This window comes from Scyliorhinus torazame, chromosome 13, assembly GCF_047496885.1.
Source record: "Scyliorhinus torazame isolate Kashiwa2021f chromosome 13, sScyTor2.1, whole genome shotgun sequence".
Lineage (NCBI taxonomy): Eukaryota > Metazoa > Chordata > Chondrichthyes > Carcharhiniformes > Scyliorhinidae > Scyliorhinus > Scyliorhinus torazame.
The window spans coordinates 220,732,136-220,756,210 of record NC_092719.1 but is presented as its reverse complement, the minus strand read 5'-3'; positions in this window follow the sequence as shown (position 1 = coordinate 220,756,210).

Genomic DNA, 24,075 nt, shown 5'->3' with positions numbered 1-24,075 from the left:
GTCAGTGTGAGTGTGTCAGTGTGAGTGTGTCAGTGTGCGTGCGTCAGTGTGTGCGTGTCAGTGTGTGTGTGTCAGTCTGTCTGTGTGTCAGCGTGTGTGTGTCAGTGTGTTGTGAATGTAAGTGTGTCAGTGTGTGTGTTAGTGCCTGTGTGTGTGTCATTGTGCCTGTGTGTCAGAGTGTGTGTGTCAGTGTGTGTGCATCAGTGTGTGTGTCAGTGTGAGTATGTCAGTGTGTGTGTGTCAGTGTGTATGTCAGTGTGTGTGCCAGTGTGTGTGTGTCATTGTGTGTGTGTCAGTGCGTGCGTCAGTGTGTGTATCAGTTTATGTTTCAGTTTGTGTGTCTCAGTGTGTTTGTCTGTGTTAGCGTGTGTGTCAGAGTGTGCGTGTTTCGGTGTGTGCCAGTGTGCGTGTCAATGTTAGTGTTTCAGTGTGTGTGTGTGTGTGCCAGAGTGTGCCAGTGTATGTGTCAGTGTGAGTGTGTCAGTGTCTGTGTCAGTGAGTGTTGCAGTGTGAGTGTTTCAGTACGAGTGTTTCAGTGTGTGTGTGTCTGTGTGTGTGTCAGGATGTGTCCCCGTGTGTGCGTGTCAGTGTGTGGCAGTGTGCGTGTGCCATTGTGTGTGTCAGTGTGACTGTGTCCGTGTGTGCGTGTGTTTCAGTGTGTGTGTCAGTGTTTGTGTGTCAGTCTGTCTGTGTGTCAGAGTGTGTGTGCCAGTGTGTGTGTGTCAGTGTGTGTGCGTCAGTGTGTTTGTGTCAGTGTGTGTTTCAGTTTGTGTGTCTCAGTATGTGTGTCAGTGTCTGTGTGTGTGTCAGTGTGTCTCTGTGTGTGTCAGTGTGTGTGTGTGTCTGTGTGTGTGTCAGTTTGTGTGTCAATGTGTGTGTCAGTGTGTGCGTCAGTATCTCTGTGTGTCGGTGTGCGTGTGCCAGTGTTTGTGTGTCAGTGGATGTGTCAGTGTGAGCGTGTCAGGGTGTGTGTGTCAGTGTGTGTGTCAATGTAAGTGTGTCAGGGTGTGTGTCAGTGTGTCTGTGTGTCAGCGCTTGTGTGTCAGTGTGCGTGTGTCAGTGTGTGTCAGTGTGTGGATCAGTGTGAGTGTTTCAGTGCGTGTGTGTCAGTGTGTGTGTCCGTGTGTGCATGTCAGTGTGTGGCAGTGTGCGTGTGTCAGTGTGTGTGTCAGTGTCAGTGTGCGTGTATCAGTGTGCTTGTGCCAGTGTGTGTGTCAGTCTGTGTTTGTCAGTCTGTGTGTGTCAGTCTGTCTGTGTGTCAGGGTGCATGTGTCAGTGTTTGTGTGTCAGTGTGTTGTGAATGTAAGTGTGTCAGTGTGTGTGTTAGTGTCTGTGTGTGTGTCATTGTGCCTGTGTGTCAGAGTGTGTGTGTCAGTGTGTGTGCGTCAGTGTGTGTGTCAGTGTGAGTGTGTCAGTGTGTATGTCAGTGTGTGTGCCAGTGTGTGTGTGTGTCATTGTGTGTGTGTCAGTGCGTGCGTCAGTGTGTGTATCAGTTTGTGTTTCAGTTTGTGTGTCTCAGTGTGTTTGTCTGTGCTAGAGTGTGTCAGAGTGTGTGTGTCAGTGTGAGTGCCAGGGCATGTGTGTCGGTGTGCGTGTTTCGGTGTGTGCCAGTGTGTGTGTCAATGTTAGTGTTTCAGTGTGTGTGTGTGTGCCAGAGTGTGCCAGTGTGTGTATCAGTGTGAGTGTTTCAGTGCGTGTGTGTCAGTGTGTGTCAGTGTGTGTGCGTCTTTGTGTGTGTCCATGTGTGCGTGTCAGTGTGTGGCAGTGTGCGTGTGTCAGTGTGTGTGTCAGTGTGCGTGTATCAGTGTGCGTGTGCCAGTGTTTATGCCAGTCTGTGTGTGTCACTGTGTGTGTCAGTGTGTCAGTGTGTGTGTCAGTGTGTGTGTGTCACTGTGTGTGTCAGTGTGTGTGTGTGTCAGTGTGTGTGTGTGTGTCAGTGCGTGTGTGTAAGTGTGTGGGTGTCAGTGTGTGTGCCTGTGAGAGTATGTCAGTGTGTGGGATTCAGTGTGTGTGTCAGTGTGTGTGTCAGTTTGTGTGTGTAAGTGTGTTTGTCTGTGTTAGGGTGCGTGTCAGGGTCTGTGTGTCAATGTGTGTTTCAGTTTGTGTGTATCAGTGTGTGTGTGTCACTGTGTGTGTCAGTGTGTGTGTGTCGGTGTGTGTCAGTGTGTGTGTCAGTGTGAGTGTTTCAGTGTGTGTGTGTCAGTGTGCTTGTGTCTGTCTGTGTGTCAGTGTTTGTGTCCGTGTGTGCGTGTCTGTGTGTGTGTGTGTCAGTGTGTGTGTCCGTGTGTGCGTGTCAGTGTGTGTCAGTGTGAGTGCCAGTGTGTGTGTCAGTGAGTGTCAGGGTGAGTGTGTCTGTGTGTGTGGAAGTCAATGTGTGGGTGTCATTGTGTGTGTCAGTGTGTGTGCCAATGTGTGTGTGTGTCAGTGATTGTGGGTAAGTGTGTGTGTGTCAGTGAGTGTGTGGAAGTGTGTGTGTGTGTCACTGTGTGTGTCAGTGTGTGTGTGTCAGTGTGTGTGCGTGTGTGTCAGTGCGTGTGTTTAAGTGTGTGGGTGTCAGTGTGTGGGATTCAGTGTGTGTCAGTGTGTCAGTGCGTGTGTTTCAGTATGTGTCAGTGTGTGTCAGTGTGTGTGTGTCAGTGTGCATGTGTCAGTGTGTGTCTGTGTGTCAGTGCGTGTGTTTCAGTATGTGTCAGTGTGTGTCAGTGTGTGTGTGTCAGTGTGCATGTGTCAGTGTGTGTCTGTGTGTGTCAGTGTGTGTGTCCGTGTCAGTGTGTGGCAGTCTTCGTGTGCCAGTGTGTGTGTCAGTGTGAGTGTGTCAGTGTGTGTGTGTCAGTGTGTGCCAGTGTGTGTGTGCCTGTGTGTGTGTCAGTGTGTGTGTCCGTGTGTGCGTGTCAGTGTGTGGCAGTGTGCGTGTGTCAGTGTGTGTGTCAGTGTGAGTGTGTCAGTGTGTTTGTGTCAGTGTACATGTGCCAGTGTGTGTGTCAGTGTGTGTGTGTCAGTGTGTGTGTGTCAGTCAGTCTGTGTGTCTGGGTGCGTGTGTCAGTGTGTTGTGAATGTAAGTGTGTCAGTGTGTGTTAGTGTCTGTGTGTGTGTCAGTGTGTCTGTGTGTCAGAGTGTGTGTTTTTGTGTGTGTATGTCAGTATGTGTCAGTGTGTGTCAGTGTGCGTGTTTCAGTGCGTGTGTGTCAGTGTGTGTGTCTGTGTGTGTGTCAGTGTGTGTGTCCGTGTGTGCGTGTCAGTGTGTGTCAGTGTGAGTGTGTCAGTGTGAGTGTGTCAGTGTGTGTCAGTGTGCGTGCGTCAGTGTGTGCGTGTCAGTGTGTGTGTGTCAGTCTGTCTGTGTGTCAGAGTGTGTGTGCCAGTCTGTGTGTGTGTCAGTTTGTGTGTCAATGTGAGTGTGTCAGGGTGTGTGTCAGTGTGTCTGTGTGTCAGCGCCTGTGTGTCAGTGTGTGTGCGTCAGTGTGTGCCAGTGTGTGGATCAGTGTGAGTGTTTCAGTGCGTGTGTGTCAGTGTGTGTCAGTGTGTGTGTGTCTTTGTGTGTGTCAGTGTGTGTGTCCGTGTGTGCGTGTCAGTCTGTGTCAGTGTGCGTGTGTCAGTGTGTGTGTCAGTGTCAGTGTGTCAGTGTGCATGTATCAGTGTGCTTGTGCCAGTGTGTGCATCAGTCTGTGTTTGTCAGTCTGTGTGTGTCAGTCTGCCTGTGTGTCAGGGTGCGTGTGTCAGTGTGTGTGTGTCAGTGTGTTGTGAATGTAAGTGTGTCAGTGTGTGTGTTAGTGTCTGTGTGTGTGTCATTGTGCCTGTGTGTCAGAGTGTGTGTGTCAGTGTGTGTGCGTCAGTGTGTGTGTCAGTGTCAGTGTGTCAGTGTGTGTGTGTCAGTGTGTATGTCAGTGTGTGTGCCAATGTGTGTGTGTGTCATTGTGTGTGTGTCAGTGCGTGCGTCAGTGTGTGTATCAGTTTATGTTTCAGTTTGTGTGTGTCAGTGTGTGTGTGTCTTTGTGTGTGTCAGTGTGTGTGTCCATGTGTGCGTGTCAGTGTATGGCAGTGTGCGTGTGTCAGTGTGTGCGTCAGTGTCAGTGTGTCAGTGTGCGTGTATAAGTGTGTGTGTGCCAGTGTGTATGTCAGTCTGTGTGTGTCACTGTGTGTGTCAGTGTGTCAGTGTGTGTGTCAGTGTGTGTGTGTCACTGTGTGTGTCAGTGTGTGTGTGCGACAGTGTGTGTGTGTGTGTTAGTGCGTGTGTGTAAGTGTGTTGGTGTCAGTGTGTGTGCCTGTGTGAGTGTGTCAGTGTGTGGGATTCAGTGTGTGTGTCAGTTTGTGTGTGTAAGTGTGTTTGTCTGTGTTAGGGTGCGTGTCAGGGTCTGTGTGTCAGTGTGTGGGATTCAGTGTGTGTGTCAGTGTGTGTGTCAGTTTGTGTGTGTAAGTGTGTTTGTCTGGGTTAGGGTGCGTGTCAGGGTCTGTGTGTCAGTGTGTGTTTCAGTTTGTGTGTATCAGTGTGTGTGCCTCACTGTGTTTGTCAGTGTGTGTGTGTCGGTGTGTGTCAGTGCGTGTGTCAGTGTGAGTGTTTCAGTGTGTGTGTGCCAGTGTGCTTGTGTCTGTGTGTGTGTCAGTGTGTGTGTCCGTGTGTGCGTGTCTGTTTGTGTGTCAGTGTGTGTGTCCGTGTGTGTGTGTCAGTGTGTGTGTCAGTGTGAGTGCAAGTGTGTGTGTCAGTGAGTGTGTAAGGGTGAGTGTGTCAGTGTGTGTGGATGTCAATGTGTGGGTGTCATTATGTGTGTCAGTGTGTGTGCCAGTGCGTGTGTGTGTGTCAGTGATTGTGGGTAAGTGTGTCTGTGTCAGTGAGTGTGTGGAAGTGTGTGTGTGTGTCAGTGTGTGTGCCTGTGTGAGTGTGTCTGTGTGTGTGTCAGTGTGTGTGTGTCACTGTGTGTGTCAGTGTGTGTGTGTGTCAGTGTGTGTGTATGTGTGTCAGTGCGTGTGTTTAAGTGTGTGGGTGTCAGTGTGTGGGATTCAGTGTGTGTCAGTGTATGTCAGTGCGTGTGTTTCAGTATGTGTCAGTGTGTGTCAGTGCGTGTGTGTCAGTGTGCATGTGTCAGTGTGTGTCTGTGTGTGTGTCAGTGTGTGTGTCCGTGTGTGCGTGTCAGTGTGTGGCAGTCTTCGTGTGCCAGTGTGTGTGTCAGTATGAGTGTGTCAGTGTGTATGTGTCAGTGTGTGCCAGTGTGTGTGTGCCTGTGTGTGTGTCAGTGTGTGTGTCCGTGTGTGCGTGTCAGTGTGTGGCAGTGTGCGTGTGTCAGTGTGTGTGTCAGTGTGAATGTGTCAGTGTGTTTGTGTCAGTGTGTGTCAGTGTGCATGTGCCAGTGTGTGTGTCAGTGTGTGTGTGTCAGTGTGTGTGTGTCAGTCAGTCTGTGTGTCTGGGTGTGTGTGTCAGTGTGTTGTGAATGTAAGTGTGTCAGTGTGTGTTAGTGGCTGTGTGTGTGTCAGTGTGTCTGTGTGTCAGAGTGTGTGTTTTTGTGTGTGTATGTCATATGTGTCAGTGTGTGTCAGTGTGCGTGTTTCAGTGCGTGTGTGTCAGTGTGTGTGTCTGTGTGTGTGTCAGTGTGTGTGCCCGTGTGTGCGTGTCAGTGTGTGTCAGTGTGAGTGTGTCAGTGTGAGTGTGTCAGTGTGCGTGCGTCAGTGTGTGCGTGTCAGTGTGTGTGTGTCAGTCTGTCTGTGTGTCAGCGTGTGTGTGTCAGTGTGTTGTGAATGTAAGTGTGTCAGTGTGTGTGTTAGTGCCTGTGTGTGTGTCATTGTGCCTGTGTGTCAGAGTGTGTGTGTCAGTGTGTGTGCATCAGTGTGTGTGTCAGTGTGAGTATGTCAGTGTGTGTGTGTCAGTGTGTATGTCAGTGTGTGGGCCAGTGTGTGTGTGTGTCATTGTGTGTGTGTCAGTGCGTGCGTCAGTGTGTGTATCAGTTTATGTTTCAGTTTGTGTGTCTCAGTGTGTTTGTCTGTGTTAGCGTGTGTGTCAGAGTGTGCGTGTTTCGGTGTGTGCCAGTGTGCGTGTCAATGTTAGTGTTTCAGTGTGTGTGTGTGTGTGCCAGAGTGTGCCAGTGTATGTGTCAGTGTGAGTGTGTCAGTGTCTGTGTCAGTGAGTGTTGCAGTGTGAGTGTTTCAGTACGAGTGTTTCAGTGTGTGTGTGTCTGTGTGTGTGTCAGGATGTGTCCCCGTGTGTGCGTGTCAGTGTGTGGCAGTGTGCGTGTGCCATTGTGCGTGTCAGTGTGACTGTGTCCGTGTGTGCGTGTGTTTCAGTGTGTGTGTCAGTGTTTGTGTGTCAGTCTGTCTGTGTGTCAGAGTGTGTGTGCCAGTGTGTGTGTGTCAGTGTGTGTGCGTCAGTGTGTTTGTGTCAGTGTGTGTTTCAGTTTGTGTGTCTCAGTATGTGTGTCAGTGTCTGTGTGTGTGTCAGTGTGTCTCTGTGTCAGAGTGTGGGTGTCAGTGTGTGTGGGTTAATGTGTGTGCCAGTGTGAGTGTGTCAATGTGTGTCTGTGTCAGTGTGTGTGTCAATGTGTGTGTCAGTGTGTGTGTGTCAGTGTGCATGTCAGTGTGTGTGCCAGTGTGTGTGTGTCATTGTGTGTGAGTCAGTGTGTGTTAGTGTCTGTGTGTGTGTCAGTGTGTCTGTGTGTCAGAGTGTGTGTTTTTGTATGTGTATGTCAGTATGTGTCAGTGTGTGTCAGTGTGCGTGTTTCAGTGCGTGTGTGTCAGTGTGTGTGTCTGTGTGTGTGTCAGTGAGTGTGTCAGTGTGTGTGTCAGTGTGTGTCAGTGTGCGTGCGTCAGTGTGTGCGTGTCAATGTGTGTGTGTCAGTCTGTCTGTGTGTCAGAGTGTGTGTGCCAGTCTGTGTGTGTGTCAGTTTGTGTGTCAATGTAAGTGTGTCAGGGTGTGTGTCAGTGTGTCTGTATGTCAGTGCGTGTGTGTCTGTGTGTTTGCGTCAGTGTGTGCCAGTGTGTGGATCAGTGTGAGTGTTTCAGTGCGTGTGTGTCAGTGTGTGTGTGTCTTTGTGTGTGTCAGTGTGTGTGTCCGTGTGTGCGTGTCAGTGTGTGGCAGTGTGCGTGTGTCAGTGTGTGTGTCAGTGTCTTTGTCTGTGAAGTGTGTGTGTCAGTGTGTGTGTGTCAGTGTGTGTCACTGCGTGTGTGTAAGTGGGAGGGTGTCAGTGTGTGTGCATGTGTGAGTGTGCCAGTGTGTGTGTGGCAGTGTGTGTGTGTGTGTCAGTGTGTGTTTCAGTTTGTGTGTAAGTGTGTTTGTCTGTGCTAGTGAGTGTGTCCGAGTGTGTGTGTCAGTGTGTCAGTGTGTGTCAGTGTGAGTGTCAGTGTGTGTATTTCAGTATGTGTCAGTGTATGTCAGTGCATGTGTGTCAGTGTGTTTTTCAGTTTGTGTGTATCAGTGTGTTTGTCTGTGCTAGTGTGTGTGTCCGAGTGTGTGTGTCAGTGTGTGTCAGTGTGAGTGTCAGTGCGTGTGTGATCCTGTGTCGGTGTGTTTCAGTGTGTGTGTCAGTGTGACTGTTTCAGTGTGTGTGTGTCAGTGTGCGTGTGTCTGTGTGTGTGTCAGTGTGTGTGTCCGTGTGTGCGTGTGTCAGTGTGAGTGTCAGTGTGTGTGTCAGTGAGTGTGTCAGGGTGAGTGTTACAGTGTGTGTGTGTGTCAGTGTGTGGGTGTCAATGTGGGTGTCAGTGTGTGTGTGCCAGTGTGTGTGTGTCAGTGCGTGTGGGTAAGTGTGTGTGTGTCAGTGAGTGTGTGTAAGTGTGTGTGTGTGCGTCAGTGTGTGTGCCTGTGTGAGTGTGTCAGTGTGTGTGTGTGTCACTGTGTCTGTCAGTGTGTGTGTGTGTCAGTGAGTGTGTCAGGGTGAGTGTTACAGTGCGTGTGTGTGACAGTGTGTGGGTGTCAATGTGTTTGTCAGTGTGTGTGTGCCAGTGTGGGTGTGTCAGTGCGTGTGTGTCACTGTGTGTGTCAGTGTGTGTGTGTCAGTGTGTGTGTGCCAGTGTGTGTGTGTTACAGTGTGTGTAAGTGTGTGTGTGTCAGTGTGTGTGCCTGTATGAGTGTGTCAGTCTGAGTGTGTCAGTGTGTGTGTGTCAGTGTGTGTGTCAGCTTGTTTGTGTAAGTGTGTTTGTCTGTATTCGTGTGCGTGTCAGGGTCTGTGTGTCAGTGTGTGTCATTGTGAGTGTCAGTGTGTGTGTTTCAGTATGTGTCAATGTATGTTAGTGCATGTGTGTCAGTGTGCGTGTGTGAGTGTGTGTGTCAGTGTGTGTGCGTGTTTCAGTGCGTGTGTGTCAGTGCGTGTGTGTCTGTATGTGTGTGAGTGTGTGTGTGTCACTATGTTTATGTCAGTGTGTGTGTCTGTGTGAGTGCATCAGTGTGTGTGCGTCATGTGTGTGTGTCAGTGTGTGTTTCAGTCTGTGTGTATCAGTGTGTTTGTCTGTGCTAGTGTGAGTGTTTCAGTGTGTGTGTCAGAGTGCGCCAGTGTGCTTGTGTCTGTGTGTGTGTGTCAGTGTGTGTGTCCGTGTGTGCGTGTCAGAGTGTGTGTCAGTGTGAGTGTCAGTGTGTGTGTCAGTGAGTGTGTCAGGGTGAGTGTGTCAGTGTGTGTGTTTGTCAGTGTGTGGGTGTCATTGTGTGTGTCAGTGTGTATGTGCCAGTGTGTGTGTGTGTCAGTGCGTGTGGGTAAGTGTGTGTGTGTCAGTGAGTGTGTGGAAGTGTGTGTGTGTCAGTGTGTGTGCCTGTGTGAGTGTGTGAGTGTGTGTGGCAGTGTGTGTGTGACTGTGTGTGTCAGTGTGTGTGTGTCAGTGTGTGTGTGTGTGTCAGTGCGTGTGTGTCAGTGTGTGGGTGTCAGTGTGTGTGCCTGTTTGAGTATGTCAGTGTGTGGGATTCAGTGTGTGTGTCAGTGTGTGTGTCAGTTTGTGTGTGTAAGTGTGTTTGTCTGTGTTAGTGTGCGTGTCAGGGTCTGTGTGTCAGTGTGTGTTTCAGTTTGTGTGTGTCAGTGTGTGTCAGTGTGTGTGTGTCACTGTGTGTGTCAGTGTGTGTGTCAGTGTGAGTGTTTCAGTGAGTGTGTGTGTCAGTGTGCTTGTGTCTGTGTGTGTGTCAGTGTGTGTGTCCGTGTGTGCGTGTCTGTGTGTGTGTCAGTGTGTGTGTCTGTTTGTACGTGTCAGTGTGTGTGTCAGTGTGAGTGTCAGTGTGTGTGCGTCAGTGTGTGCGTGTCAGTGTGTGTGTGTCAGTCTGTCTGTGTGTCAAAGTGTGTGTGCCAGTCTGTGCGTGTGTCAGTTTGTGTGTCAATGTGTGTGTCAGTGTGTGTGTCAGTATCTCTGTGTGTCGGTGTGCATGTGCCAGTGTGTGTGTGTCAGTGGATGTGTCAGTGTGAGTGTGCCAGGGTGTGTGTGTCAATGTAAGTGTGTCAGGGTGTGTGTCAGTGTGTCTGTATGTCAGTGCGTGTGTGTCAGTGTGTGTGCGTCAGTGTGTGCCAGTGTGTGGATCAGTGTGAGTGTTTCAGTGCGTGTGTGTCAGTGTGTGTCAGTGTGTGTGTGTCTTTGTGTGTGTCAGTGTCAATGTGTCAGTGTGCGTGTATCAGTGTGCTTGTGCCAGTGTGTGTGTCAGTCTGTGTTTGTCAGTCTGTGTGTGTCAGTCTGTCTGTGTGTCAGGGTGCGTATGTCAGTGTGTGTGTCAGTGTGTTGAGAATGTAAGTGTGTCAGTGTGTGTGTTAGTGTCTGTGTGTGTGTCATTGTGCCTGTGTGTCAGAGTGTGTGTGTCAGTGCGTGTGCGTCAGTGTGTGTGTCAGTGTGAGTGTGTCAGAGTGTGTCTCAGTGTGTATGTCAGTGTGTGTGCCAGTGTGTGTGTGTGTCATTGTGTGTGTGTCAGTGCGTGCGTCAGTGTGTGTATCAGTTTATGTTTCAGTTTGTGTGTCTCAGTGTGTTTGTCTGTGTTAGTGTGTGTGTCAGAGTGTGTGTGTCAGTGTGAGTGCCAGGGCGAGTGTGTAGGTGTGCGTGTTTCGGTGTGTGCCAGTGTGCGTGTCAATGTTAGTGTTTCAGTGTGTGTGTGTGTGTGCCAGAGTGTGCCAGTGTATGTGTCAGTGTGAGTGTGTCAGTGTCTGTGTCAGTGAGTGTTGCAGTGTGAGTGTTTCAGTACGTGTGTTTCAGTGTGTGTGTGCCTGTGTGTTTGTCAGGATGTGTCCCCGTGTGTGCGTGTCAGTGTGTGGCAGTGTGCATGTGCCATTGTGTGTCTCAGTGTGACTGTGTCCATGTGTGCGTGTGCTTCTGTGTGTGTCAGTGTTTGTGTGTCAGTCTGTCTGTGTGTCAGAGTGTGTGTGCCAGTGTGTGTGTGTCAGTGTGTGTGCGTCAGTGTGTTTGTGTTAGTGTGTGTTTCAGTTTGTGTGTCTCAGTATGTGTGTCAGTGTGGGTGTCAGTGTGTGTGGGTTAATGTGTGTGCCAGTGTGAGTGTGTCAATGTGTGTCTGTGTCAGTGTGTGTGTCAATGTGTGTGTCAGTGGGTGTGTGTCAGTGTGTGCATCAGTGTGTGAGTGTCACAGTGTTTGCCAGTGTGTGTGTGTCAGTGTGTATGTCAGTGTGTGTGCCAGTGTGTGTGTGTCATTGTGTGTGAGTCAGTGTGTGTGTCTGTGTGAGTGTGTCAGTGCGTGCGTCAGTGTGTGTGTCAGTTTGTGTGTCTCAGTGTGTTTTTCTGTGCTAGTGTGTGTGTCAGAGTGTGTGTGTCAGTGTGAGTGCCAGTGCGTGTGTGTAGGTGTGCGTGTGTCGGTGTGTGCCAGTGTGTGTATCAGTGTTAGTGTTTCAGTGTGTGTGTGTCAGAGTGTGCCAGTGTGTGTGCCCGTGTGTGCATGTCAGTGTGTGTGTCAGTGTGTCAGTGTGTGTGTCAGTAAGTGTTGCAGTGTGAGTGTGTCAGTGCGTGTGTGTCAGTGTGTGTGTGTCTGTGTGTGTGTCAGTGTGTGTGTCAGTGTGAGTGTGTCAGTGTGTGTGTGTCAGTGTGTGTGTGTCAGTTTGCGTGGCAGTGTGAGTGTCAGTGTCTTTGTCTGTGAAGTGTGTGTCAGTGTTTGTGTGTCAGTGTGTGTCACTGCGTGTGTGTAAGTGGGAGGGTGTCAGTGTGTGTGCCTGTGTGAGTGTGCCAGTGTGTGTGTGGCGGTGTGTGTGTGTCAGTGTGTGTTTCAGTTTGTGTGTAAGTGTGTTTGTCTGTGCTAGTGTGTGTGTCCGAGTGTGTGTGTCAGTGTGTCAGTGTGAGTGTCAGTGTGTGTATTTCAGTATGTGTCAGTGTATGTCAGTGCATGTGTGTCAGTGTGTGTTTCAGTTTGTGTGTATCAGTGTGTTTGTCTGTGCTAGTGTGTGTGTCCGAGTGTGTGTGTCAGTGTGTGTCAGTGTGAGTGTCAGTGCGTGTGTGCTCCTGTGTCGGTGTGTTTCAGTGTGTGTGTCAGTGTGACTGTTTCAGTGTGTGTGTGTCAGTGTGCGACAGTGTGCGTGTGTCTGTGTGTGTGTCAGTGTGTGTGTCCGTGTGTGCGTGTGTCAGTGTGAGTGTCAGTGTGTGTGTCCGTGAGTGTGTCAGGGTGAGTGTTACAGTGTGCGTGGGTGTCAATGTGTGTGTCAGTGTGTGTGTGCCAGTGTGTGTGTGTCAGTGCGTGTGTGTGCGTCAGTGTGTGTGAGTGTGTGAGTGTGTGTGTGTCACTGTGTCTGTCAGTGTGTGTGTGTGTCAGTGAGTGTGTCAGGGTGAGTGTTACAGTGTGTGTGTGTGTCAGTGTGTGGGTGTCAATGTGTGTGTCAGTGTGTGTGTGCCAGTGTGGGTGTGTCAGTGCGTGTGTGTCACTGTGTGTGTCAGTGTGTGTGTGTGTCAGTGTGTGTGCCAGTGTGTGTGTGTTACAGTGTGTGTAAGTGTGTGGGTGTCAGTGACTGTGCCTGTGTGAGTGTGTCAGTCTGAGTGTGTCAGTGGGTGTGTGTCAGTGTGTGTGTCAGCTTGTTTGTGTAAGTGTGTTTGTCTGTGTTCGTGTGTGTGTCAGGGTCTGTGTGTCAGTGTGTGTCATTGTGAGTGTCAGTGTGTGTGTTTCAGTATGTGTCAATGTATGTTAGTGCATGTGTGTCAGTGTGCGTGGGTGAGTGTGTGTGAGTGTGTGTGTCAGTGTGTGTGCGTGTTTCAGTGCGTGTGTGTCAGTGCGTGTGTGTCTGTGTGTGTGTGAGTGTGTGTGTGTCACTATGTTTATGTCAGTGTGTGTGTCTGTGTGAGTGCATCAGTGTGTGTGCGTCATGTGTGTGTGTCAGTGTGTGTTTCAGTCTGTGTGTATCAGTGTGTTTGTCTGTGCTAGTGTGAGTGTTTCAGTGTGTGTGTCAGAGTGCGTCAGTGTGCTTGTGTCTGTGTGTGTGTGTCAGTGTGTGTGTCCGTGTGTGCGTGTCAGTGTGTGTGTCAGTGTGAGTGTCAGTGTGTGTGTCAGTGAGTGTGTCAGGGTGAGTGTGTCAGTGTGTGTGTATGTCAGTGTGTGGGTGTCATTGTGTGTGTCAGTGTGTATGTGCCAGTGTGTGTGTGTGTCAGTGCGTGTGGGAAAGTGTGTGTGTGTCAGTGAGTGTGTGGAAGTGTGTGTGTGTCAGTGTGTGTGCCTGTGTGAGTGTGTGAGTGTGTGTGGCAGTGTGTGTGTCACTGTGTGTGTCAGTGTGTGTGTGTCAGTGTGTGTGTGTGTGTCAGTGCGTGTGTGTCAGTGTGTGGGTGTCAGTGTGTGTGCCTGTGTGAGTATGTCAGTGTGTGGGATTCAGTGTGTGTGTCAGTTTGTGTGTGTAAGTGTGTTTGTCTGTGTTAGTGTGCGTGTCAGGGTCTGTGTGTCAGTGTGTGTTTCAGTTTGTGTGTGTCAGTGTGTGTGTGTCACTGTGTGTGTCAGTGTGTGTGCATCGGTGTGTGTCAGTGTGTGTGTCAGTGTGAGTGTTTCAATGAGTGTGTGTGCCAGTGTGCTTGTGTCTGTGTGTGTGTCAGTGTGTTTGTCCGTGTGTGCGTGTCTGTGTGTGTGTCAGTGTGTGTGTCTGTGTGTACGTGTCAGTGTGTGTGTCAGTGTGAGTGTCAGTGTGTGTGTCAGTGAGTGTGTCAGGGTGAGTGTGTCAGTGTGTGTGTATGTCAGTGTGTGGGTGCCATTGTGTGTGTCAGTGGGTGTGCCAGTGTGTGTGTGTGTCAGTGATTGTGGGTAAGTGTGTGTGTGTCAGTGAGTGTGTGGAAGTATGTGTGTGTGTCAGTGTGTGTGTGTGTCAGTGTCTGTGTGTGTGTCAGTGCGTGTGTGTAAGTGTGTGGGTGTCAGTGTGTGTGCCTGTGTGAGTATGTCAGTGTGAGGGATTCAGTGTGCGTGTCAGGGTCTGTGTGTCAGTGTGTGTCAGTGTGAGTGTCAGTGTGTGTGTTTCAGTATGTGTCAGTGCATAGAACATAGAACATAGAAAATACAGCACAGAACAGGCCCTTCGGCCCACGATGTTGTGCCGAACCTTTGTCCTAGATTAATCATAGATAATCATTGAATTTACAGTGAAGGAGGCCATTCGGCCCTTTGAATCTGCACCGGCTCTTGGAAAGAGCACCCCACCCAAACTCAACACCTCCACCCAACACCAAGGGCAATTTGGACATTAAGGGCAAATTATCATTGGCCAATTCACCTAACCCACACATCTTTGGACTGTGGGAGGAAACCGGAGCACCCGGAGGAAACCCACGCAGACACGGGGAGGACGTGCAGACTCCACACAGACAATGACCCAAGCCGGAATCAAACCTGGGACCATGGAGCTGTGAAGCAATTGTGCTATCCACAATGCTACCGTGCTGCCCTTAAGAACAAATAAAACTACACTATATCATTTTACCCTAATCCATGTACCTATCCAATAGCTGCTTGAATGCCCCTAATGTTTCCGACTCAACTACTTCCACAGGCAGTGCATTCCATGCCCCCACTACTCTCTGGGTAAAGAACCTACCTCTGACATCCCCCCTATATCTTCCACCTTTCACCTTAAATTTATGTCCCCTTGTAATGGTTTGTTCCACCCGGGGAAAAAGTCTCTGACTGTCTACTCTATCTATTCCCCTGATCATCTTATAAACCTCTATCAAGTCGCCCCTCATCCTTCTCCGCTCTAATGAGAAAAGGCCTAGCACCCTCAACCTTTCCTCGTAAGACCTACTCTCCATTCCAGGCAACATCCTGGTAAATCTTCTTTGCACCTTTTCTAGAGCTTCCATATCCTTCCTAAAATGAGGCGACCAGAACTGTACACAGTACTCCAAATGTGGCCTTACCAAAGTTTTGTACAGCTGCATCATCACCTCACGGCTCTTAAATTCAATCCCTCTGTTAATGAACGCGAGCACACCATAGGCCTTCTTCACAGCTCTATCCACTTGAGTGGCAACTTTCAAAGATGTATGAACATAGACCCCAAGATCTCTCTGCTCCTCCAAATTGCCAAGAACTCTACCGTTAACCCTATATTCCGCATTCATATTTGTCCTTCCAAAATGGACAACCTCACACTTTTCAGGGTTAAACTCCATCTGCCACTTCTCAGCCCAGCTCTGCATCCTATCTATGTCTCTTTGCAGCCGACAACAGCCCTCCTTACTATCCACAACTCCACCAATCTTCGTATCGTCTGCAAATTTACTGACCCACCCTTCAACTCCCTCATCCAAGTCATTAATGAAAATCACAAACAGCAGAGGACCCAGAACTGATCCCTGCGGTACGCCACTGGTAACTGGGATCCAGGCTGAATATTTGCCATCCACCACCACTCTCTGACTTCTATCGGTTAGCCAGTTCGTTATCCAACTGGCCAAATTTCCCACTATCCCATGCCTCCTTACTTTCTGCATAAGCCTACCATGGGGAACTTTATCAAATGCCTTACTAAAATCCATGTACACTACATCCACTGCTTTACCTTCATCCACATGCTTGGTCACCTCCTCAAAGAATTCAATAAGATTTGTAAGGCAAGACCTACCCCTCACAAATCCGTGCTGACTATCCCTAATCAAGCAGTGTCTTTCCAGATGCTCAGAAATCCTATCCTTCAGTACCCTTTCCATTACTTTGCCTACCACCGAAGTAAGACTAACTGGCCTGTAATTCCCAGGGTTATCCCTAGTTCCTTTTTTGAACAGGGGCACGACATTCGCCACTCTCCAATCCCCTGGTACCACCCCTGTTGACAGTGAGGACGAAAAGATCATTGCCAACGGCTCTGCAATTTCATCTCTTGCTTCCCATAGAATCCTTGGATATGTCCCGTCAGGCCCGGGGGACTTGTCTATCCTCAAGTTTTTCAAAATGCCCAACACATCTTCCTTCCTAACAAGTATTTCCTCGAGCATACCAATCTGTTTCACACTGTCCTCTCCAACAGTATCGCCCCTCTCATTTGTAAATAGAGAAGAAAAGTACTCATTCAAGACCTCTCCTATCTCTTCAGACTCAATACACAATCTCCCGCTACTGTCCTTGATCGGACCTACCCTCGCTCTAGTCATTCTCATATTTCTCACATATGTGTAAAAGGCCTTGGGGTTTTCCTTGATCCTACCCGCCAAAGATTGTTCATGCCCTCTCTTAGCTCTCCTAATCCCTTTCTTCAGTTCCCTCCTGGCTATCTTGTATCCCTCCAATGCCCTGTCTGAACCTTGTTTCCTCAGCCTTACATAAGTCTCCTTTTTCCTCTTAACAAGACATTCAACCTCTCTTGTCAACCATGGTTCCCTCACTCGACCATCTCTTCCCTGCCTGACAGGGACATACATATCAAGGACACGTAGCACCTGTTCCTTGAACAAGTTCCACATTTCACTTGTGTCCTTCCCTGCCAGCCTATGTTCCCAACTTATGCACTTCAATTCTTGTCTGACAACATCGTATTTACCCTTCCCCCATTTGTAAACCTTGCCCTGTTGCTCGCACCTATCCCTCTCCATTACTAAAGTGAAAGTCACAGAATTGTGGTCACTATCTCCAAAATGCTCCCCCACTAACAAATCTATCACTTGCCCTGGTTCATTACCCAGTACTAAATCCAATATTGCCCCTCCTCTGGTCGGACAATCTACATACTGTGTTAGAAAAGCTTCCTGGACACACTGCACAAACACCACCCCATCCAAACTATTTGATCTAAAGAGTTTCCACTCAATATTTGGGAAGTTAAAGTCGCCCATGACTACTACCCTATGACTTCTGCACCTTTCCAAAATCTGTTTCCCAATCTGTTCCTCCACATCTCTGTTACTATTGGGGGGCCTATAGAAAACTCCTAACAAGGTGACTGCTCCTTTCCTATTTCTGACTTCAACCCATACTACCTCAATAGGGTGATACTCCTCGAACTGCCTTTCTGCAGCTGTTATACTATCTCTAATTAATAATGCCACCCCCCCCCCCACCTCTTTTACCACCCTCCCTAATCTTATTGAAACATCTATAACCAGGGACCTCCAACAACCATTTCTGCCCCTCTTCTATCCAAGTTTCCGTGATGGCCACCACATCGTAGTCCCAAGTACCGATCCATGCCTTAAGTTCACCCACCTTATTCCTGATGCTTCTTGCGTTGAAGTATACACACTTCAACCCATCTCCGTGCCTGCAAATACTCTCCTTTGTCAGTGTTCCCTTCCCCACTGCCTCATTACATGCTTTGGCGTCCTGAATATCGGCTACCTTAGTTGCTGGACTACGAATCCGGTTCCCATTCCCCTGCCAAATTAGTTTAAACCCTCCCGAAGAGTACTAGCAAACCTCCCTCCCAGGATATTGGTGCCCCTCTGGTTCAGATGCAACCCGTCCTGCTTGTACAGGTCCCACCTTCCCCAGAATGCGCTCCAATTATCCAAATACCTGAAGCCCTCCCTCCTACACCATTCCTGCAGCCACGTGTTCAACTGCACTCTCTCCCTATTCCTAGCCTCGCTATCACGTGGCACCGGCAACAAACCAGAGATGACAGCTCTGTCTGTCCTGGCTTTCAACTTCCAGCCTAACTCCCTAAACTTGTTTATTACCTCCACACCCCTTTTCCTACCTATGTCGTTGGTACCAATGTGCACCACGACTTCTGGCTGCTCACCCTCCCCCTTAAGGATCCTGAAGACACGATCCGAGACATCCCTGGCCCTGGCACCCGGGAGGCAACATACCTTCCGGGAGTCTCGCTCGCGACCACAGAATCTCCTATCTATTCCCCTAACCATTGAATCTCCTACAACTATTGATTTTCTATTCTCCCCCCTTCCGTTCTGAGCCCCATAGCCAGACTCCGTGCCAGAGACCTGACCGCTAGGGCCTTCCCCCGATAGTGCGTGTGTGTCAGTGTGTGTCTGTGTGTGTGTCAGTGTGTGTGGCCGTGTGTGCGTGTCAGTGTGTGGCAGTGTGCGTGTGCCAGTTTGTGTGTCAGTGTGAGTGTGTCAGTGTGTATGTGTCAGTGTGTGCCAGTGTGTGTGTGTCTGTGTGTGTGTCAGTGTGCGCGTGTCAGTGTGCGTGTCAGTGTGTGGCAGTGTGCGTGTGTCAGTGTGTGTGTCAGTGTGAGTGTGTCAGTGTGTTTGTGTCAATGTGTGTCAGTGTGCATATGCCAGTGTGTGTGTCAGTGTGTGTGTGTCAGTGTGTGTGTGTCAGTCAGTCTGTGTGTCAGGGTGCGTGTGTCAGTGTGTGTGTGTCAGTGTGTTGTGCATGTAAGTGTGTCAGTGTGTGTTGGTGTCTGTGTGTGTGTCATTGTGTCTGTGTGTCTGTGTGTCAGAGTGTGTGTTTCAGTGCGTGTGTGTCAGTATGTGTCAGTGTGTGTGTCCCTGTGTGCGTGTCAGTGTGTGGCAGTGTGCGTGTGCCAGTTTGTGTGTCAGTGTGAGTGTGTCATTGTATATGTGTCAGTATGTGTCAGTGTGTGTGTCCGTGTGTGTGTGTCAGTGTGATTCAGTGTGAGTGTGTCAGTGTGAGTGTGTCAGTGTGCGTGTGACAGTGTATGCGGGTCAGTGTGTGTGTGTCAGTCTGTCTGTGTGTCAGAGTGTGTGTGTCAGTCTGTGTGTATCTGTGTGTGTCAGTTTGTGTGTCAATGTGTGTGTGTCAGTGTGTGTGTCAGTATCTCTGTGTGTCGGTGTGCGTGTGCCAGTGTGTGTGTGTCAGTGGATGTGTCAGTGTGAGTGTGTCAGGGTGTGTGTCAGTGTGTGTGTCAATGTAAGTGTGTCAGAGTGTGTGTCAGTGTGTCTGTGTGTCAGTGCGTGTGTGTCAGTGTGCGTGTGTCAGTGTATGTCAGTGTGTGGATCAGTGTGAGTGTTTCAGTGCGTGTGTGTCAGTGTGTGTCAGTGTGTGTGTGTCTTTGTGTGTGTCAGTGTGTGTGTCCGTGTGTGCGTGTCAGTGTGTGGCAGTGTGCATGTGACAGTGTGTGTGTCAGTGTGTCAGTGTGCGTGTATCAGTGTGAGTGTGACAATGTGTGTGTCAATCTGTGTGTGTCAGTCTGTGTGTGTCAGTCTGTCTGTGTGTCAGGCTGCGTGTGTCAGTGTGTGTGTGTCAGTGTGTTGTGAATGTAAGTGTGTCAGTGTGTGAGTTAGTGTCTGTGTGTGTGTCATTGTGCCTGTGTGTCAGAGTGTGTGTGTCAGTGTGTGTGCGTCAGTGTGTGTGTCAGTGTGAGTGTGTCAGTGTGTGTGTGTCAGTGTGTATGTCAGTGTGTGTGCCAGTGTGTGTGTGTGTCAGTGCGTGCGTCAGTGTGTGTCAGTTTGTGTTTCAGTTTGTGTGTCTCAGTGTATTTGTCTGTGCTAGTGTGTGTGTCAGAGTTTGTGTGTCAGTGTGAGTGCCAGTGCGTGTGTGTAGGTGTGCGTGTGTCGGTGTGTGCCAGTGTGTGTGTCAGTGTTAGTGTTTCAGTGTGTGTGTGTGTGTGTATCAGAGTCTGCCAGTGTGTGTGCCAGTGTGAGTGTGTCAGTGTGTGTGTCAGTGAGTGTTGCAGTGTGAGTGTTTCAGTGCGTGTATTCAGTGTGTGTGTGTCTGTGTGTGTGTCAGGATGTGTCCCCGTGTGTGCCTGTCAGTGTGTGGCAGTGTGGTGTGCCATTGTGTGTGTCAGTATGAGTGTGTCCGTGTGTGCGTGTGTTTCAGTGTGTGTGTCAGTGTGTGGGTGTCAGTCTGTCTGTGTGTCAGATTGTGTGTGCCAGTGTGTGTGTGTCAGTGTGTGTGCATCAGTGTGTATGTGTCAGTGTGTGTTTCAGTTTGTGTGTCTCAGTATGTGTGTCAGTGTCTGTGTGTGTGTCAGTGTGTCTCTGTGTCAGAGTGTGGGTGTCAGTGTGTGTGGGTTAATGTGTGCGTCAGTGTGAGTGTGTCAATGTGTGTCAGTGTGTGTGTCAATGTATGTGTCAGTGGGTGGGTGTCAGTGTGTGCATCAGTGTGTGTGTGTCACAGTGTCTGTCAGTGTGTGTGTGTCAGTGTGTGTGCATCAGTGTGTGTGTGTCAGTGTGTCCGTCAGTGTGTGTGCCAGTGTGTGTGTGTCAGTGTGTGCGTCGGTGTGAGTGTGTCAGTGTGTGTGTCAGCATGTGTGTGTCAGTGTGTGTGTGTCATTTTGTGTTTCAGTTTGTGTGTCTCAGTGTGTTTGTCTGTGCTAGTGCGCATGTCAGAGTGTGTGTGTCAGTGTGAGTGCCAGTGCCTGTGTGTAGGTGTGCGTGTGTCGGTGTGTGCCAGTGTGCGTGTCAGTGTTAGCGTTTCAGTGTGTGTGTGTCAGAGTGTGCCAGTGTGTGTGCCCGTGTGTGCGTGTCAGTGTGTGTGTCAGTGTGAGTGTGTCAGTGTGTGTGTCAGTGAGTGTTGCAGTGTGAGTGTGTCAGTGCGTGCTTGTCAGTATTTGTGTGTCTGTGTGTGTGTCAGTGTGTGTGTCAGTGTGTTTGTCTGTGAAGTGTGTGTGTCAGTGTGTGTCACTGCATGTGTGTAAGGGGGGGGTGTCAGTGTGTGTGCCCGTGTGAGTGTGTCAGTGTGTGTGTGGCAGTGTGTGTGTGTCAATGTGTCAGTGTGTGTGTCAGTGCGTGTGTGTAAGTGTGTGTGTGTGTCAGTTTGCGTGTCAGTGTGAGTATCAGGATGTTTGTCTGTGAAGTGTGTGTGTCAGTGTGTGTCACTGCGTGTGTGTAAGTGGGGGGTGTCAGTGTGTGTGCCCGTGTAAGTGTGTCAGTGTGTGTGTGGCAGTGTGTGTGTGTCAATGTGTCAGTGTGTGTGTCAGTGCGTGTGTGTAAGTGTGTGTGTGTGTCAGTGTATGTGTGCATCTGTGAGTGTGACAGTGTGTGTGTGTCAGTGTGTGTGTCAGTTTGCGTGTCAGTGTGTATGTCAGTGTGTATATCTGTGGTAGTGTGTGTGTCAGTGTGTGTGTGTCAGTGTGTGTCACTGCGTGTGTGTAAGTGTGTGGGTGTCAGTGTGTGTGCCTGTGTGAGTGTATCAGTGTGTGCATCTGTGAGTGTGACAGTGTGTGTGTGTCAGTGTGTGTGTCAGTTTGCGTGTCAGTGTGTGTGTCAGTGTGTATATCTGTGGTAGTGTGTGTGTCAGTGTGTGTGTGTCAGTGTGTGTCACTGCGTGTGTGTCAGTGTGAGTGTGTCAGTTTCTGTGTCAGTGAGTGTTGCAGTGTGAGTGTTTCAGTACGTGTGTTTCAGTGTGTGTGGGTCTGTGTGTGTGTCAGGATGTGTCCCCGTGTGTGCGTGTCATTGTGTGGCAGTGTGGTGTGCCATTGTGTGTGTCAGTGTGAGTGTGTCCGTGTGTGCGTGTGTTTCAGTGTGTGTGTGTGTGTGTCAGTCTGTCTGTGTGTCAGATTGTGTGTGCCAGTGTGTGTGTGTCATTGTGTGTGCGTCAGTGTGTTTGTGTCAGTGTGTGTTTCAGTTTGTGTATCTCAGTATGTGTGTCAGTGTCTGTGTGTGTGTCAGTGTGTCTCTGTGTCAGAGTGTGGGTGTCAGTGTGTGTGGGTTAATGTGAGTGTCAGTGTAAGTTTGTCAATGTGTGTCTGTTTCAGTGTGTGTGTCAATGTGTGTGTCAGTGGGAGGGTGTCAGTGTGTGCATCAGTGTGTGTGTGTCACAGTGTTTGTCAGTGTGTGTGTGTCATTTTGTGTTTCAGTTTGTGTGGCTCAGTGTGTTTGTCTGTGCTAGTGCGCATGTCAGAGTGTGTGTGTCAGTGTGAGTGCCAGTGCCTGTGTGTAGGTGTGCGTGTGTCGGTGTGTGCCAGTGTGCGTGTCAGTGTTAGCGTTTCAGTGTGTGTGTGTCAGAGTGTGCCAGTGTGTGTGCCCGTGTGTGCGTGTCAGTGTGTGTGTCAGTGTGAGTGTGTCAGTGTGTGTGTCAGTGAGTGTTGCAGTGTGAGTGTGTCAGTGCGTGCTTGTCAGTATTTGTGTGTCTGTGTGTGTGTCAGTGTGTGTGTCAGTGTGTTTGTCTGTGAAGTGTGTGTGTCAGTGTGTGTCACTGCGTGTGTGTAAGGGGGGGGTGTCAGTGTGTGTGCCCGTGTGAGTGTGTCAGTGTGTGTGTGGCAGTGTGTGTGTGTCAATGTGTCAGTGTGTGTGTCAGTGCGTGTGTGTAAGTGTGTGTGTGTGTCAGTTTGCGTGTCAGTGTGAGTATCAGGATGTTTGTCTGTGAAGTGTGTGTGTCAGTGTGTGTCACTGCGTGTGTGTAAGTGGGGGGTGTCAGTGTGTGTGCCCGTGTAAGTTTGTCAGTGTGTGTGTGGCAGTGTGTGTGTGTCAATGTGTCAGTGTGTGTGTCAGTGCGTGTGTGTAAGTGTGTGTGTGTGTCAGTGTATGTGTGCATCTGTGAGTGTGACAGTGTGTGTGTGTCAGTGTGTGTGTCAGTTTGCGTGTCAGTGTGTATGTCAGTGTGTATATCTGTGGTAGTGTGTGTGTCAGTGTGTGTGTGTCAGTGTGTGTCACTGCGTGTGTGTAAGTGTGTGGGTGTCAGTGTGTGTGCCTGTGTGAGTGTATCAGTGTGTGCATCTGTGAGTGTGACAGTGTGTGTGTGTCAGTGTGTGTGTCAGTTTGCGTGTCAGTGTGTGTGTCAGTGTGTATATCTGTGGTAGTGTGTGTGTCAGTGTGTGTGTGTCAGTGTGTGTCACTGCGTGTGTGTCAGTGTGAGTGTGTCAGTTTCTGTGTCAGTGAGTGTTGCAGTGTGAGTGTTTCAGTACGTGTGTTTCAGTGTGTGTGGGTCTGTGTGTGTGTCAGGATGTGTCCCCGTGTGTGCGTGTCATTGTGTGGCAGTGTGGTGTGCCATTGTGTGTGTCAGTGTGAGTGTGTCCGTGTGTGCGTGTGTTTCAGTGTGTGTGTGTGTGTGTCAGTCTGTCTGTGTGTCAGATTGTGTGTGCCAGTGTGTGTGTGTCATTGTGTGTGCGTCAGTGTGTTTGTGTCAGTGTGTGTTTCAGTTTGTGTGTCTCAGTATGTGTGTCAGTGTCTGTGTGTGTGTCAGTGTGTCTCTGTGTCAGAGTGTGGGTGTCAGTGTGTGTGGGTTAATGTGAGTGTCAGTGTAAGTTTGTCAATGTGTGTCTGTTTCAGTGTGTGTGTCAATGTGTGTGTCAGTGGGAGGGTGTCAGTGTGTGCATCAGTGTGTGTGTGTCACAGTGTTTGTCAGTGTGTGTGTGTCAGTGTGTGTGGGTCAGTGTGTGTGTGTCAGTGTGTCTGTCAGTGTGTGTGCCAGTGTGTGTGTGTCAGTGTGTGTGTGTCAGTGTGTGTGCCAGTGTGTGTGCCTGTGTCAGTGTGTTAGTGCGCGCGTCAGTGTGTGTGTTAGTTTGTGTTTCAGTTTGTGTGTCTCAGTGTGTTTGCCTGTGCTAGTGTGTGTGTCAGTGTGTGTGTGTCAGTATGCGTGTGTGTCAGTTTGCGTGTCAGTGTGAGTATCAGTGTGTTTGTCTGTGAAGTGTGTGTGTCAGAGTGTGTGTGTCAGTGTGTGTCACTGCGTGTGTGTAAGTGGGTGGGTGTCAGTGTGTGTGCCCGTGTGAGTGTGTCAGTGTGTGTGTGGCAGTGTGTGTGTGTCAATGTGTCAGTGTGTGTGTCAGTGCGTGTGTGTAAGTGTGTGTGTGTGTCAGTGTATGTGTGCATCTGTGAGTGTGTCAGTGTGTGTGTCAGTGTGTGTGTGTCAGTTTGCATGTCAGTGTATGTGTCAGTGTGTATGTCTGTGCTAGTGTGTGTGTCAGTGTGTGTCACTGCGTGTGTGAAAGTGTGTGGGTGTCAGTGTGTGTGCCTGTGTGAGTGTATCAGTGAGTGGCAGTGTGTGTGTGTGTCAGTGTGTCAGTGTGTGTGTGTCAGTGTGTGTGTCAGTGTGTGTGTCTCAGTGTGTGTCAGTCCTAGTTTGTCTGTGCTAGTGTGTGTGTCAGGGTCTGTGTGTCAGTATGTGTCAGTGTGAGTGTCAGTGTTTGTGTTTCAGTGTGTGTCAGTGTGTGTCAGTCCATGCATGTCAGTGTGCATGTGTCAGTGTGTGCCAGTGTGTGAGTCAGTGCGTGTGTTTCAGTGCGTGTGTGTCAGTGTGTGTCAGTGTGTGTGTGTCTGTGCGTGTGTCAGTGTGTGTGGGTCAGTGTGTTTGTATCAGTGTGTGTCAATATGTGTGTGCCAGTGTGTGTGTCAGTCTGTCTGTGTGTCAGTGTGCGTGTGTCACTGTGTGTGTGTCAGTGTATGTGTCAGTGTGAGTGTGTCAGTGCCTGTGTGTCAGTGTGTGTGTCAATGTAAGTGTGCCAGTGTGTGTTTATGTCTGGTGTGTGTCAGTGTGTCTGTGTGTCAGAGTGTGTGTGTCAGTGTGTGTGGGTCAGTGTGTGTGTCAGAGTGAGTGTGTCAGTGTGTGTGTGTCAGTGTGTGTGTTAATGTGTGTGTCAGCGTGTGGGTGTCAGTTTTGTGTGTGTGTCAGTGTGTAAGTCACAGTGTGTATCAGTGTGTGTGTGTCAGTGTGTGTTTGTCAGAGTGTGTGTCAGTGTGTATGTCAGTGTGTGTGCCAGTGTGTGTGTGTCACTGTGTTTGTGTCAGCGTGTGTGTCGGTGTGAGTGTGTCAGTGTGTGTGCGCCAGTGTGTGTGTGTCAGTGTGTGTTTCACTTTGTGTCTCTCAATGTGTTTGTCTGTGCTAGTGTGTGTCAGAGTGTCTGTGTCAGTGTGCGTGTGTCGGTATGTGAGTCAG